This window comes from Suncus etruscus, chromosome 18 (genome assembly GCF_024139225.1).
Source record: "Suncus etruscus isolate mSunEtr1 chromosome 18, mSunEtr1.pri.cur, whole genome shotgun sequence".
Classification (NCBI taxonomy): Eukaryota; Metazoa; Chordata; class Mammalia; order Eulipotyphla; family Soricidae; genus Suncus; species Suncus etruscus.
The window spans coordinates 25,939,459-25,950,395 of record NC_064865.1 but is presented as its reverse complement, the minus strand read 5'-3'; the positions used below and the strand labels follow the sequence as shown (position 1 = coordinate 25,950,395).

Sequence of the window (10,937 nt, the reverse complement as noted above, 5' to 3'; positions counted from 1 at the left end):
CTTACTATGAATGAAGTTATGTCCACCAAAATTAGTGAAATGTTGATTTGTTATATGAGAGTTGTAAATGAATAATAACTAGTCTTGGAACCAGGTTAGAACACTTCTTCCACTGGAGTTTGGAACCAAAAAGTCTTGTTGAAAGCATCATGTCTTTAACCTCTGAGCTGGTGGTGAGCCTTGACTACAACTGTCAAGAGCATACTAGGCACCATCTCACAGGCACAAAAAGGCTGTCATATAAAATGTCAAAAGAACCAGACGTGTTCAGTGGTGGCCAATTTATGGTCAGCTGCTCAGATAATGGGTGCAGTGTCTGGGACAGCCATTCAGAGATGTGATATTAGAGAAATTTGCAAGCATAAAAAGTCAAGTCAGACAGTAGGATTGTTTGTTGGGTTTCCACTTCATTGAGTTCTGCTTTCAGCTTTGTTATTTCCTTCTGTCTCCCTATTTTTGGTTCCTTTGGTTGGTCATTTTCTAATTTTTTGAGCTGCATCATTAAGTTATTCAGGTATGCCCCTTCTTCCTTCCTGATGTGTGCTTGTAGAGCTATAAATTTTCCTCTGAGGACCGCTTTTGCTGTGTCCCATAGATTCTGGCAGTTTGTGTCTTCATTATCATTTGTTTCCAGGAAAGATTTGATTTCCTTTTTGATTTTATCTTAGACCCACTGGTTGTTCAGTAGCAGGGTGTTTAATTTCCAATTGTTAAAGTTTTTCTTCTGTGTGGCTTTGTAGTTCACATCTAATTTCAGAGCCTTGTGATCATCAAAGGTAGCCTGCAAGATTTCTATCCTCTTGATTTTATGGAGGTATGTTTTATGTGTCAGCATGTAGTCTATTCTGGAGAATGACCCATGTACATTGGAAAAGAATGTGTATCCAGGTTTTTTGGGATGGAGTGTCCTATTTCTAGTCCTCTTTCTTCTATAACTCTTTTCAGGGCTAGTATGTTTTTGTTGGGTTTCAATCTGGTTGACCTATAAAGTGTTGATAGGGCCATGTTGAGGTCTCCCACAATTATTGTGTTATTATTGATTTCTTCTTTCAGATTTGTCAGTAATTGTATTAGATAATTTGCTGGTCTCTCATTGGGTTTAATAGTCTGGTTTCTTCCTGTTGCACATATCCCTTGATTAGTACATAGTGTCCATCTTTGTCCCTTACCACTTTTCTGAGTATAAAGTTGGTGTCATCAAATATTAATATGGCCACCCCAGCTTTTTTGAGGGTGTTGTTTGCTTGGATGATTTTCCTCCAGCCTTTGATTTTTAGTCTATATTTGTTCTGACTATTCAGATGTGTTTCTTGTAGGCAGCAGAATGTTGGAGTCATCTTTTTGACACATTTTGCTACTCTGTGTCTTTTAATTGATGAATTTAGTCCATTGACATTGAGGGAGATGATTGTCATAGGATTTAATGTCATCTTTGCAGATAAGTTTGCTGTGTTTGTTGGTCTCTCTTGTCTTAGAGTAGACCTGGCAGTTTTTCCTTTAAGGCTGGTTTATCATCTGTGAAGTTTCTGAGCTGTTGTTTATCCATAAAGCTATGTATTCTGCCTTCAAACCTGAATAGAGTAGGGCTGGGTGCAGTATTCTCGGTGAGGCATTCATTTCATTCAGTCTTGTCACAATATCCCACCACTGTCTTCTGGCCTTGAGAGTTTCTTGTGACATGTCTGCTGTAAGTCTTAGGGATCCTCCTTTGAATGCAATTTCCCTTTTTGATCTTGCTGCTTTCAGTATTCTATCTCTATCTATGGGATTTTTCATTGTAACGAGGATGTGTCTTGGGGTGTTTTTCTTTGGGTCTCTTTTAGCTGGTACTCTTTTGGCATGCAGGATTTGATTGCATGTAGTCTTTAACTCTGGGAGTATTTCTTTGATGATGTCTTTGACAGTTGATTCTTCCTGGAGATCTTCTTCCTGGGTTTCTGGACTCCAATGATTCTTATGTTGTTTCTGTTGAGTTTATCAAAGACATCTATTTTTATCTGTTTGCATTCCTTGAGTATTTTTTTCATTGTCTGTTTGTTTGTCTTAAGGTTCTTTTCCAATTTCTTCTGTTGTGTTGAGTTTTTCTGCATCACATCTTCCAGTACTCTGATTCTCTCCTCAGCTGCTGATACCTTGTTTGCGAGGCTATCCATTGAGGTTTTCAGTTGAGCAACCGTGTTTATCAGTCTGCTATTTCAGTTTGGAGTTTTCTGATTTCTGTCTTTGTGTTATGTTCAGATTGATCTATGCTTTCTTTGAGTTCTACGAACATCTTCCATATTTCTATTCTAAACTCCTTATCTGAGAGGTTAATCAGGTGGTTGGAATTTATTAGGTCATCCGAGCTTTCGTCTTCATTCTCTGTGGATGGTGTTTGCCTGCAAGGTTTTCCCATTGTCATGTTTGTAGTGTGGTTTTTCCTGCGTGTTGTGGTGGGGTTCATTGGTTAGAAAGAGTGCGTGGCCGCGAAGCGAATTGGCCATGCTCTTCTGCTGCCTCTAGTTGACAGTCCTCAGATTGAACAAAGGCACAGCAGGGTGGAGCCTCTACAGGCCAGAGACCTCAGCTTATTGGACAGCGACCCTCGCAGCCAGAATGTACTTACTGGGCAGCTTCAAAATGCAGTTTTTTGGGGGTGTGCTCCCTAGGCCTCTGAGGAAATCTTCAGGGATTCAGAAACACAGGCAGATAGGCAGAGGAAGTTTCCCTTCAAGTCCTCAGAGCCCAGCCTATTTTTTTCACATTTAACTCTTCTAAAAAAAAAGTGGGTTGTGAGGCCGGAGAGATAGCATGGAGGTAAGGCATTTGCCTTGCATGCAGAAGGTCGGTGGTTCGAGTCCCAGCATCCCATATTGTCCCCCGAGCCTGCCAGGAGCAATTTCTGAGCGTAGAGCCATGAGTAACCCCTGAGCACTGCCGGGTGTGACCCAAAAACCAAAAAAAAAAGAAAAGAAAAAGTGGGTTGCAGGTTGGAGAGACAATACACTGGGTAAGGTGCTAACCTTGCATGGAGTCAATCTGCTTTCAATCCCTGGTGCTAACATTTGGGAGCAAATAGCAAGGATTGAGTTCTGCACATAGCCAGGCATGGAGAAAGGGAAGCAAAAAGAAAAGAAAAGAAAAGAAAAGAGAAAAGAAAAGAAAAGAGAGGGAGGGGGGAAGGAAGGAGAGAAGAAAGAGTGGGAGGAAGGAAGAAAGGAAAGGAGAAAGGAAGGAATGAAAGAAGGGAGGAAGAAAGGAGGAAAGACGGAAGGGAGGAAGGAAAGAAGGAAGGGAGGGAGGAAAGAAGGAAGGGAGGAAGGAAAGGAGGGAAGGAGGAAGGGTGAGAGAGGGAAAAGGGAGGTATCTATGCAATATTTATACATCAGTCAATAACAGGAGACCATCATGATGGATGACATTTAAAATTTTTATAACCTTAAATTTTATCTCATTTTATAGATCTAGGTATTCATAATTTCAGTCAAGAGCTTAGAGGGAACTCTTTGAAATGAATGCTGAGATAAGCCAAGCCTATCCTGAGAAGAGAATGGAGGGACACTAGAGTGGTGGATTTGGTACCACAGTGATAGCATAGTGGGTAGGACATTTGCCTTATATGCAGTCAACCCAAGTTTGATCCCAGGCATCCCATATGATCCCCTGAGCCAGCCAGGAATGATTCCTTAGTGCAGAGCCAGGAGTTACCCCTGACCATTGCCAGGTGTAATACCCAAAAAAGAATTAGATTTGACAACCCTCTTAGAGATCATTGGGTTGGGGGAGTTTCTTATTCAGAGGAGTGGACCAGAAAAAGGAAGCACTAACATGGAGTGAAATTCTTCCCCTTGTGTACCCCAAGGTGAGAATTTACTAGTTGTGTTCCTTGCAGTGGAGAAGGGGGAGGATAAGCAAGGCCCTCAGTCAGGGGTATGCCCTGGAATCATAAACATATTCAAATAGTAAAATACTCATCATCAATAGATATTACTCCTGTCAGAGAAACAGTGTAGGTTAAAAGTTTTTACTGGCAAAGCTAGGAGCCAGATAAACTATTGGAACCTCACACATATTTTTCTATAGAGATAAACCACCACTTCTCAAGAGAATTTTAGAACATGCTCCAGTTTTAAGTGGTTCTGTCTGTACTTGCAGAATTGAGTGAGATGAAATGAAGAGTGAAACTCTGAATATAGGGCTGTAGCCTTGGAAATTTGGTGAACTCTTCTTCTGATGTACACACTTACCAATTTGACTAATCTTGGCTAATCTTGACCAGTCTTAGTTTCTTGAACCCAAAATAAAATTTCAGATTTTTCAACATTCATTATTTTTTCTTATGATCATGGGCTTTCCTAACTGGGAAATGTTAAGCACTAAATGAAAATGAGTGTGATGCTGATGGGGTCACTTGGAAGTACAAAATAATACAGATTGGAAGAGTTTTGTTGATATGGCCTGTGACCTCCTGTGAAAGAGTGGACACTGATGGCATTCCTCTATCTTAAAAGATATGGCCAACAAAACATTTTATTTTAATTATTTTCAACTAATTCTCAGAAATTCATCCAGACAAATAATCTCTGTTTTGGGAGCACCGATTTAAGCATTAAATATTCAGATTAAATATTAAATCTTTATGGATAAGATTAATTATCTCTTTCTCCTGTCAGGTTTTAAGCTTAAAAGCAAATTATTTTGGTTTTTGCTCTACATAAATTCTAAGCATTTTCTTATTAAATAAATGAGTTAAATTTATGTTTCTCAGAGTGGGATTGACTTGGGTGCAAGTAGGACTACTTTTCTTGTGTTCACTTAAAGAAGATTAATTTTCAGGGAAGTGCAGTGATTTTTTTCTAATAAAAAGGTGAAAAATTAAAAAATTGGGAAACTCTGTGTTAGATAATACAGTATATTCATTCTAAAAATTGTGGTTCACATTTGGAGCAAATGGTGAGCATTTTGAATTTTAAATTTATGGCAAATCAAAAGTTAACATTATAATGAATTGTAATTAATAAGTCTATATATCCAGAAAGTAAAGTGGATATGTATGAATCTTTTTACACCGAGTAGTCAAAACATTCATATTTGTCACTTCTTATTGAGGGAGCATTTGGGTTTAGTGTTATACATTATGGTTGCTCAAGCTATTCCTGGCTCTCTATTTAGGATTGACTCCTGGTAACGCTCAGGGCCCTATAGGTAATGCTGTGAATTTGAAATAGGATAGCAACTACCAGTCTGACCTGCTGCACTGTCTCTCTGTCCCTATTGTGTCTTTTATCTCTGGTGTAGCAGTCCAGGGAAGTGAGTTGAGGTCACTTGGGGAGTCCCACGTTAAGCTTCAGATCAAAGAATCATGAGTCTCAGTGCAATTTGGTCAATGACAGGCTGCATAAATGACAATTGTCCCTATATATAGTCTAAGTGTGTAGTAGGCCAGAGCATACAGCTTTGAATAATTATACGCTTCCACATTCATCCATTAACATATGCATTTCTCAGACAGCATCCTAATATCTAAGCAGTGTTTGATTATACAAGAGCATAGTTAAGGTCAAAGGTATGTCTAAATCTTACACCTAACCCCAGTGGGATTGTTTCCTGTGAGGGGACCCTGCTCCAACTGTCCAATTTCTAGAGTAAATTAGATATCTTCTAAGATCTGGTCCCTCCCACATACACAAATTTTTTATGCATTGGAATGACACACTTGATTATGAATTTCTCAGTTAATATCATAAACAAATGTTGCAGCAGATTCATGTGACTGTCTTATTTTCCCTCACTAGATTTTTTGGGTGGTGGGACATACTCGGTGGTGCTCAGTTCTGTACTCAGAAATTGCTCCTGACTCAAGGGACCATATAGGATGCCAAGGATCAAACCCGTGTCTGTCCTTGGGTCAGCCGCTTGCAAGGCAAAAATGCTCTACTGCTGTACTACTACTTGGGCCCCTCAGTGGGTTTTTTGAGGGGGTCCCTGGCAGTGCTCTAGATAAAAGAAGCAAGTTTAAATATAATGTAGTCATACCCATGAAGGGCAGAGCCTGATCCCCACCACACTCTTTTCAATGCAGCTGCTGTCCAAAATCTGTGACTGACCAACCCCACCCAGAGGAGCCTGCAGAAGGCACATCACTGTAGGTGAGATGGAACATCACTGTAGGTGAGATGGCTGCGAAAGGCATACATATCTCCTAGTCAATTGTCCCCAGCACAGTACACAGAAAACATCACACTACAAGTGTGATAATGGAGGTATAAATTCAGACCAACACCATGCATAGAAAATGAGTATGGCAGCTCTGACAAACCAAAAAGTGCCATCCACTTATTTAGCCTCTCAGATAAGGACATTAGAGAAGAAATGTGGAGGGTCCTCGTAGAAATCAAAGAAAGCATGGATGGCGCCGAACGAACCACAAATAAGAAGACGATATGAAAATAGAAATGAGAAAACTGGCATCGCTTCTCGGCCTTTTGGCTAAGATCAAGTGTAGTATCCGTTCTTATCAGAAAAACTTGGTAGGCGAATGAAAATGTTACTGGAAATTCTCTCCAACAGAGTAACAGCAGTCACTGAATCAGTGAGTTGGAAGATGAGATGCATAACAACTCCATAAAACAGAAGAGATTGGAAAAGAGCCTAAAGCAAATGATCAGACAATGAAAAATAATCCTCAAAGAATATGAACATATGGAAATATGTTAAATGTGATAAACTTAACAGAAACAACATATGAATCATTGGAGTCCCATAGACCCAGGAAGAAAATCCCCAGGAAGAATCAATAGTTAAGGATATCATTGCAGAGAAACTCCACAGCGTATATAACCAAATCCTGCATACCCAAAGAGTACCAGCTAAAAGAGATCTAAAGAAAAGCATCTCAAGACACATCTTAGTCACAATGTCAAATCCCACAGATAGGAATCCCAGAGTGTTACCAGACCCAAAAATAAAAAAAAGAAATAAAGAAAAGGAAAACACTTGTATTGAGATACTGGGGTTTATAATACTGTTAACTTACTTTTCATGTATACATCATTTCAATACCACACCCATCTCCAGAGACACCACTCTCCACACCAGTGTCCCCAGCACTACTCCACTTTATCTCCATGTAAGTAAGTTCAGTTCTGTAGTCAAAATCTTCGATTCTTATGATTTTGAACATTTGCTGTTCCCTTTCAGTGTTTTTTTTTCTTTTCCTTTTTTTTCATTTTTTTTTATTTTTTGGTTTTTGGACCACACCTGGTGATGCTCAGAGGTTACTCCTGGCTATGCATTCAGAAATCGCTCCTGGCTTGGGGGACCATATGGGATGCTGGGGATTGAACCCATGTCTGTCCTTGGTCAACCTCGTGCAAGGCAAACATCCTACCTTTGCGCAATTGCTCCTACAATGTTTCTTTTTTATCTCATATTGGGCCCAGATCTTTCTCTTTTTTAATTGTAGAGGTAGTGACACCTACACACACGCACGTACGCATGCACACACACACACACGCACGCACGCACACACGTACACATTGGTGAATAGAGCCAAAGTCCTGGAATTTTACAAAATTGTAAATAAATGATAAATTAGCCCAGTAAAAAGTTTTTCTTTTTAAAAACTCTATTATTGGCAAAAGCCGGCTCCCTGTGTGTGACACCAGGCGGGGAAAACCCACGAAAGTACACCGGCCCAGTGGGGCCCAACTGTGAAAAACTGTGAGTGTGACCTGTATATGTCTGTCTACTGTCCTCTTGCATGAAACTCTTGCGAGTGGGGCAAAAAGAAGCTCCAGAAAACTCGCTCGCCCAGAGGCCATTTTAGGGAGGGACTACAGAGCATGAAAACCGGCAAGCCTTTGCAAAAGCCGGCTCCCTGTGTGTGACACCAGGCGGGGAAAATCCACGAAAGTACACCGGCCCAGTGGGGCCCAACTGTGAAAAATGTGAGTGTGACCTGTCTATGTCTGTCTACTGTCCTCTTGCGTGAAACTCTTGCGAGTGGGGCAAAAAGAGGCTCCAGAAAACTCGCTCGCCCAGACGCCATTTTCAGGGAGGGACTACAGAGCATGAAAACTGGCAAGCCTTTGCAAAAGCCGGCTCCCTGTGTGTGACACCAGGCGGGGAAAATCCGCGAAAGTACACCGGCCCAGTGGGGCCCAACTGTGAAAAACTGCGCGTGTGACCTGTCTATGTCTGTCTACTGTCCTCTTGCGTGAAACTCTTGTGAGTGGGGCAAAAAGAGGCTCCAGCGGAGCACGGCCGCGTAGCGAAGCGGAGCGGCCGTGTACTCTTTCTAAGGAAAGAACACCATTGCAACAAGAAGGAAAAATCACACTAAGAACAGCGCTATATCACAGAAGCAAACATTTCTCTCCAGACTGTCTTCTCTGTTCCATGCTCAGGCCTAAGATTTGACCCAGTGTGAGGCTTCATCCACGGAGGACTCCCCTCCCTTAGAGGCAAGTCAGCCCATCCAGAAAGGGAGGAGCCAGAGGAGTGTGCTGCCTGCATCATATAGAAAATGAATACCACCACAACACGTAGAAAAACCCAAAATACAAGTGTGACAATGGGGAAACAACGCAGGCCAGCATCAGACATAGAGAATGAAGAGGACAATTCTGATGACCAGATAATGACCAACCAACTAATCAACCTCTCAGATAACGACTTTAGACTAGCAATATGGAAGATGCTCAAAGAACTCCAAGAAACCATGGATCGAGTTGAACAGAACACTAATAAGAACCAAGAAAATATGAAGACAGAAATCACAAAACTCCAAACTGAAATAACATGTCAACTAACAGGACTGAAAAAGTCAGTAAACGAAGTGAATGACAAAATGGATAAGCTCTGGGACAGGGTATCAGAAGCTGAGAATAGACTTAGTGCTGTGGAAGATGAGATACATAACAATTCCATACAGCAGGAGAGATTGGACAAAAAACTTAAAGCAAATGAGCAGACAATGGAAAAATTAGTCAAAGAATGGGAACAGATGAAAATAGAAGTCTATGAAAAGCTCCACACAAACAACTTAAGAATCATTGGAGTCCCAGAGACCCAGGAAGAAAATTTCCAGGAAGAATCAACGGTCAAGACATCATTAAAGAGAAACTTCCAGAGCTAAAGAATATATGTGATCAAATCCTGCATGCCCGAAGAGTACCAACCAAAAGAGACCCCAGAAAAACCACCCCAAGACACATCCTAGTCACAATGACAAATCCCACAGATAGAGACAGAATTCTGAAAACAGCAAGATCAAAAGGGGAAATCACGTTCAAGCAAGCTTCCCTGAGATTTACAGCAGACCGGTCACCAGAAACACTCAATGCCAGAAAGCAGTGGTGGGATATTGTGACAAGACTGAATGAAATGAATGCTTCACCCAGAATACTATACCCAGCAAAACTCACTTTCCGGTTTGACGGAAGAATACTTGGTTTCACAGACAAAAACAGCTCAGAAACTTCACAGACACAAAACCAGTCTTAAGAGAAAAACTGAAAGACCTAATCTAAGACAAGACTACCCAAAAGACACACCAAATTTCGAAATAAAGATGGCGTTAAATCCCAGGACAATTCTTTCTCTCAACGTCAATGGACTAAATGCACCAGTTAAGAGACACAGAGTGGCTAAATGGATCAAAAAACTCAATCCAACCTTCTGCTGCCTACAAGAAACGCACCTGAATAGTCAGAACAAACATAGACTCAAAATAAAAGGCTGGAGAAAAATTATCCAAGCAAACAACACCCACAAAAAAGCTGGAGTGGCCATACTAATATCAGATAACGCAAACTTTATACTCAGGAAGGTTGTAAGGGACAAAGATGGACATTTTATATTAATCAAGGGGTACATAGAGCAGGAAGAATTCACTCTCCTAAACATATATGCACCGAATGAGGGGCCAGCAAAATATTTAATACAACTGTTGACAAATCTGAAAAATAATATCAACAACAACACAATAATTGTGGGGGACCTTAACATGGCTTTGTCAACACTGGATAGGTCAACCAGACTGAAACCCAACAAGAATATACTATACCTGAGGAGAGAAATGGAAGAAAGAGGCCTAGTGGATAAATATAGGACACTCCATCCCCAGAAACCTGGATACACATTCTTCTCCAATGTACATGGGACATTCTCCAGGATAGACTACATGCTGGCACATAAAACATACCTCCATAAGATCAAGAGGATAGAAATTTTGCAGACTACCTTCACTGACCACAAGGCTCTGAAATTATTTGTGAACTCCAAAGGGACTCAGAAGAAACACTTTAACACCTGGAAGTTAAACAGCCTCATGCTCAATAACCAGTGGGTCCGAGATGAAATCAATGAGGAAATAAAAAGGTTCCTGGAAACAAATGACAAACTATCAGAACTTATGGGACACAGCAAAAGCAGTACTGAGAGGAAAATTTATAGCTTTGCAAGCACACATCAGGAAGGAAGAAGGAGCTTACCTGAGTAGCTTAATGACACAGCTAATAGAACTAGAAAATGCTCAACAAAAGGACCCAAGAATAGGAAGACAGAAGGAAATAACAAAGCTGAGAGCAGAAATCAATGAAGTGGAAACTCAAAAAACAATCCGAAAGATCAACGAAAGCAGAAGTTGGTTCTTTGAAAAAATAAACAAGATTGATAGACCACTGGCAAACCTAACAAAGAAAGAGAGAGAGAGAAACTTGATAACTCGTATCAGGAATGAAAAAGGAGAGATCACTACTGATATGACAGAGATTCAAAGGGTAATCAGAAACTACTTTGAAAATCTCTACGCCACTAAAAATGAGAACCTGGAAGAAATGGATAAATTCTTGGACTCTTATAATCTTCCACGGTTGAAGGAAGAGGATGTAGCATATCTAAACACCCCCATTACCATTGATGAAATTAAAACAGTAATCAAATGTCTGCCGAAA

At 40.6% G+C, this 10,937-nt stretch overlaps 1 pseudogene; it reads left to right on the top strand.

Moving 5' to 3' along the window:
• The first annotated feature begins 6,448 nt into the window (after positions 1 to 6,448).
• Positions 6,449 to 6,542, top strand: LOC125996613 (uncharacterized; annotated as a pseudogene).
• The last annotated feature ends 4,395 nt before the right edge of the window (positions 6,543 to 10,937 follow it).